Source organism: Candoia aspera, chromosome 5 (assembly GCF_035149785.1).
Source record: "Candoia aspera isolate rCanAsp1 chromosome 5, rCanAsp1.hap2, whole genome shotgun sequence".
In the NCBI taxonomy this organism is placed as follows: Eukaryota; Metazoa; Chordata; class Lepidosauria; order Squamata; family Boidae; genus Candoia; species Candoia aspera.
In genome coordinates this window covers 76,270,243-76,276,773 of record NC_086157.1, presented here as the reverse complement: position 1 = coordinate 76,276,773, position 6,531 = coordinate 76,270,243, and positions in this window count along the sequence as shown.

Genomic DNA, 6,531 nt, shown 5'->3' with positions numbered 1-6,531 from the left:
TATGATGGGTTATTTTTATCATCTTTCTCCATTAGCACTTCAGATATCATTTCTGATACTTCATTTCCTGAAGAGCCTCAGTGAACTAAGGTACCAAGTGGGATGAGCCCACAGAAAGAGGCTGCTAGGGGCAATTGTGTCTAGTGATCTGCTTGGCTCCCATTGCCAGTAACGCACCAAGCACCAGACTGAATTGCCTGCCAGAGATCTGGGAACCCCCCAAGTTCTGACTGGATCCATTAGGTACCACTTACATCCATTAGGTACTTGGGGCCAACTGTTTAAATAAGGCTCACCCTATGGAGGTTGTGGGTAGCTACCAATAAACATCTAGATCAGGGTATGATCTGACCATGGCAACACAGTGATGGAAATCTTCTCAACCTCCAGATTACACCAGATATTACCTGATACAAGCCCATATTTGTATGGAAATGATTAACTCATAAACTGTCCCAGAGCTGACTCTCAAAGCATGGAGGTTGAAATCATCTATACCAAAAGGTGTGGATTCTCTACCACTATCCCAGAGATTGGCTTCATTGGCTTGGAGAGGGATCCTGCTGGGTAGCAAGGCAGCTGGTACACCAAGCTTGTTTCTACTGCCCAACATAACATATTAATATTGTCAATATGTTAACATGTTAATATTGTTAATATGTCAGCATAATATAATATTATATATTAATATAATAATATAATATGTTAACATAATATTAACATGTTTCCTTACATGCTCACAGTCTGGTATCTCCAGAGTAGAGTCCCTGATCATGGGTATGGTGTCCCTCACAACCAAAGCCATTCATCTGCCTCTGCATCAATTTTGCTGAAGGACCAAAATCTGGCTGGGCAGATCTCAGACAAGGTGTTATTGCCTTTGCCCAGCTGGGTTTTAGTAATTTATGTATAGCTTGCCTCTTGGTGGTGCCATCCACCACCAAATCATAGATGAAGATGGTCTTTTGCAGATAGAGCTGACATTAACCATTAGCACCTTGAGACCAAATAATCTGGCTACCTAGCCCAGCATGGAGCAAATTAAGAAAAATCACCACCAAACTGGAGATCCCTCTTCCCCTGTAATGGCCTACCTGATATACTATACTATATCTCCTTGGCCCAATTCTATAGGGATATAATTACTCATGGCCCTGTCTTTATCAGTTTCAGTTCCTCTGCTCAGCCTTGAACCAAAGTAATAATTCTCCAGCAGTTAATTAGGTTAAGTTCTCTAGCTCTATAGGACCTAGCTGGCCCAGGGCTGTCTTCCATTTTCTCATGTGAACTTGCTGTTCTTTTGTAGCTATAGTAGACATGAGAGTAGAAGAGATAGCATCCATTCTTACAGGTACTAATTATAGAAAAAAGAAAAAAGTACTGCTGCTGGCAGGGAGTTGGGGGGTGGGAAGGACTGGAAACACAAAGAGAAAGACACAAGGAGGAAGAGAAGGGGGAGGAAGATGATTCAGATGGATTCAAAAGACCCACCAAAGAAGGAAGAAGAGGGACACTAAGGGACTTATTTCTACAATGAAGATAGCTTCTGTGAGAAGCTGAAGTGAGAGGAAGACAGTTTCCCAGTTTCCTGTCAACCTCAGAGAGAGTGCCAGCTAGTGTATTTAATCCCATATTTTAATTTAATTTAATTTAATTTAATTTAATTTAATTATTTTATTACATTTAAATCCTCCCACAATCAGAATTGAGTCTTGGTGGTTTACATGATATAGACAGAATTAAAACATCCATTTATCCTGTAGAATGTGCACCTATCAAGCAGAAAGATGGTTAACTTTAAAATGATTGGGCAGGCTTCATAAATCAAGCATTTTGTTTTTGATACTACTGCTTATCAGAAAGGCAGATGAGGGAGGCAGGAAAGCAGGACAAAATAATTCAGCTTAATTAGCTGTTGTTTAGCTGTTGTAATTAAATACTGCTTGATTTGCTTTCCATGCCTGCAAATGAAACGAGTATCTGGCCTTATGTTGCTAATAAAAGTGGGGGAAAAAACCCACAAGTGTGATGTGAGTTGAAGCAGATCCCATGAACCCATGAAGCCCTTGTGTACCATCATAGCAGAATTTGTTTCTCTCCTCTTGGGGCTTTTCTGTCCTGCTGTCTTTCCATATGCTTCTTTATTTCAGACAATTGTAGCCTGGGAGATGCATGTGGGGTGAGAGAAGAGAAAGAAACCAACCAACCAACCCAGGAAGCTCTATGAACTCAGGCAGGGTTCCAAAGTTAAATCTTTCCCACTTGTACCACAGTGTCCTATTGGTAAATGTTTTCTTTATGGGTTGGTGACATATTGAAAGAAGACAGAAGTAAAGCCAGATGAGAATACCAATCACCTTTTTGATAACAAGTGGCACGCTCCCCAGTCAGGACAATAAACCTGTTTGGCAGCGAAGCACAACAGATGCAACAGGGAAGCAGAATAAGGTACGGATTTTTGACTAATGTTTTGTGCTGACTCAAGGATGGATGCATAGCACTTGAACAGAAAAGCAGCAAAAGGCCCCAAATGTACACAATGTGTAAGTTTCAGCTTGTAGAGATTGCCCACAAGTTTAGCCTTAAAAATCAACCCTCCTTCAAGTTGACTTGGCAGCAAGAAGAGGGTTGCCCCTGCTCTCTTTTAATTTTTTTTTTTTACTTGTTAGTCTAGTCTACAACCCTGGTATTCCCTGTTGGTCTTCCAATCAAGTAGTAACCAGGCACACCTCTGCTTAGCTTCTGGGCCCAGACAAGTTGCCCAGCTAACAAAGACTAACCTCCAAGGAGATGCTAAACACTGCACGTTAATGTGGGACAATTTTTGTGGGAGGCTGAGAAGTTTCATCATCCAGGTATTGACCAGGATACTTTTCATCACTTGCTTTAATTGCTTCCTTTCGGCCTTTACTGGATCAGTAGCGTTTGAATATAATATTTCCAGTTGGGGAAAGCAGAACAAAGGTTAGTGGTATACAAGATACCAAGAATTCTAAGGGCTGTATTATGTTGAGAAGGTTAATTACAAATAATTTAATATGCAGAGAGCCAGTTTGGTGTAGTGGTTAAGACATCAGGGCTAGCAATGGGGACTGTGAGTTCTAGTCCTGCCTTAGGCATAAAGCCAGCTGAGTGACCTTGGGCCAGCCATTTTCTCTAAACCTAGGAAGAAGGCAATGGCAAACCACTTCTGAAAAACCTTGCCAATAAAACTGCAGGGACTTGTCCAGGCAGTCTCTGAGAATTGGACACGATTGAATGGATTTTAAAAAAATGCATTCAGGCAGCCACCATCAAGCATTTGGCAGATGTGCAATTTGACAAAGTTGCCACCAGATGACAGCAAAGGGCAAAACTTCAGCATTGAAAATTTCAGCAAATGTTTTCTCCAGGACCCATAATTTTTCCAAGGGCCTCAGAATGGACAGGGCATTTTTTTCTCCCTCTATTCTCCTTCTGCTTATTTCCTCCCTACCCAGATGTACTTGCTGCAGAAGTGAGTAGAATTCTTCCTGTTCTGGTGTTGGCAAACAGTACGGGCCATTTGGGTTGTTGTTGTGTTGTATATATAGGAATAAAACAACAACAACACAACAACATCCCAAATGGGCCATACTGTTTGCCAATTTTAGAAAAGGAAATAATGTTTATAAACATGCTCTGGACATGCAATGATTTGAATTAATCCTCCCAGAACAGGCAAGTATATGTTATTTGGTAAGTCTCTACCATGTCATTGAAACCTCAGTGCAGAATTGTGTCATTTGGAAACTTCCATTACACTGCCAGTTGAATGTCATGATGATACAGCAAAAAATGGATTGTTCTGGTTCTAACTAAAAAATAAGAAATGATGGATTGAAATGTGAAAATCAAAAGATCTCCATGATTTCCATAATTATTAGTACTCAAAGCAGATGTGCTATACTACAATTCTCACTAACTCAACCAGCATGTCAAATATTGGTTTTGATTGGGCTGATCGGAATTATAGTCCAAAAGGCCACATTGAGGAGAAGAAGCATAAGAATAAAAAGGTGAAAGGACTTCTTATTGTAAATGTTACATAAATTATATTTAGTTTAGTAAATATAACTAAATGATAAAAGATAAATATTTGTGTAAACCCAAAGCCTAAATTCAAGAAAAACCCCAGCTTTCTGAAGAAATCAGTAATAGATCTTTTCTGCTAGGCTTCTTTAATTCTACCCCTATGAATTACATCAGTCATGACTAACTACCACACTCCTGTAAGGGTGCTGCAAATAACAACAACAACACACTTTGGGGAAATAACCATTCATTAATAACTGGTATTTTGTGTAAGTGAGAGTAATATGAGAGGGGAGAATTCAAAATTGAGCAAGTTTGGAATGCAAGATACTCTATCACTTTGAAAATGCTTAATCCATTAGAAGACAGGCATAGAGCTTAGCAAATATGGGACTACAGATAGTCCTCACTTAACAAACATTTGTTTAACAATTGTCTGGAGTTACCATGGCACTGAAAAAACTGACATGACCATTCCTTGCACCTACGACAGTTGCAGTGCCCCGTGGTCACGTGATCACCATTTTCAACCTTCCCAGCCGGCTTCTGATAAGCAAAATCAATAGGGAACCACGTGAATCACTTAATGACCACGCCACAAAAATGGTTGTAAAACTAGGTCCAGATTCTCTTAATGACCACATCGCTTAGTGACCTAAATTCCAGTCCCAATTGTGGTTGTTAAGTGAGGATTCCCCATGGCTGTTGGTCCTTATCCTTTGTTTTATCCAGCCCTTCCTGCAGGAGCCCCAACATTTCAAAGCAAATAAAAAGAAGTTCCATGAAGCAGATGGAGTACCAGTAAGAAAACGTAGGGCCTTCCCACGCACACATGTTGCCCAGCAACATCTTTTTCTTTCTGTGTTTCTGTGACATTGCTTTCATCTTGTCCACAGTCCATGAATATGTCAGCTTAAGTTATTCTTAACCGTTCTGGTATTGAAGTAGTGTTTTCCCTATTATCCCAACACAGCCCAGAGGCAACTTCTATTTGTGTAAAATCTGCTTGGCTGTCTCGCCTATTATCTTGGCTGGAAGGAAGCCAGACTGTGCCTGGGAGCAGAGGCAATAGAGGCCAGATAGGGGGCAGCAGCAGCAATTTCATGCTGCTTTAGCTTTGGCTCACTCAGGGTTGGAGGGATAGCACTCCAGCCCAGCAATGGGGAAAAGGTTGCAGCTGAGACAGGAGAAGATGCCTTTTTAACAGGAAAGAGTGTAAAAGTGTGCTACTAGGTATGGGGTGGCAATTGTTCCCTGGCTGATGTTAGACCAGCCACTCTCAGCCGACCTTCCTGTAAGATTGCTGTGAAGATAAAATGGAGGGCGAGCGAGAGCCAAAGAGCATACTTAGGGCTCATTTGTTTCTTGCCTAATATTGCTTACACTAGGAGCAGGCAGTCTGTGGCACTCTAGATGCTGCTGTAGTAGGTGGAACTCTCAGGGGTCTCAGGCAGTTTAGCCAATGGGGAAGATGCTGAGATTTGTACTCAGCAACCTTTGAAATGCAGCAGAGATGACCATCTGCAGGCAAAGTATACACTGAGCTACACACCACAGCCGGAGACAGACATTCTCTGCCTTGAGAATGGCCTAGGTACAACTTCACTTCAAGGCTTACAGTGCCTTTGCACAGAATATGGTTTATAAAAGTGCACTGCACATTTTCAGGAGCCTGGATTTTCTTTTCTTACATTTCTGATCAATGTTATGAGAGAGAGTGAGAGAAAAAAAACACTTGGTTTTGTTTCCATTTTGCAGAGAAAGGTCTGTTTTTGTACTAGCTTCCTGTTCCTGTGAAAGGTTGCTGAGATTCAGAGAATTTGCTCATTTTGAGAACCTTTTGATGGTTATCAGGAGAACAACGCTGCATTAACACCAAGATGAAGCTGAGTAGAATGATTCCACAACTACATTTTTGGCTATTTTATCTTGCTTATGACTCATGTTTGGCTTGTGTCTATTGAAACCACAGGCCTGAATGTGTAGCTTTCTCACTAGCTAGACTTATATATCCAAAATTTATACAGCCTAAATGCCTATTTTTCAAATGAGATAATTGTGCTATTTCTGGCCACTTTTTTCCTACCCTGCCAAAACTTACAGTGTTAGGCTAATTGCTACTACCTGTTGCTTATTGTTGTGCTACACATTATTTCTCACCACTTGGCTTCACTTTCTGCAGCTCAACCGCTTGGTTTATAATAGCAACTGTAATCAGGGGAATTGTCAACTGTTATCCTGATCCCTTAGCCACACTGATGTTTTAGTAACCCATTTACATGAAGATGATGTAAACTTTGAGTTTCCCATAATGCCGTGGACAATACAGTGGTAAGAAAACCACCTGGGCCCTCTTTTAGTCCCAGCCAAAAGGCTGCTAAAGTAACTCACCAATGATGTGGAGGATGAATTGCACGAAGAATGCAGCTCTGATAATCCGAGCTGGGTTGCATACTGTTATTGTAGGAAGTAGTTCCA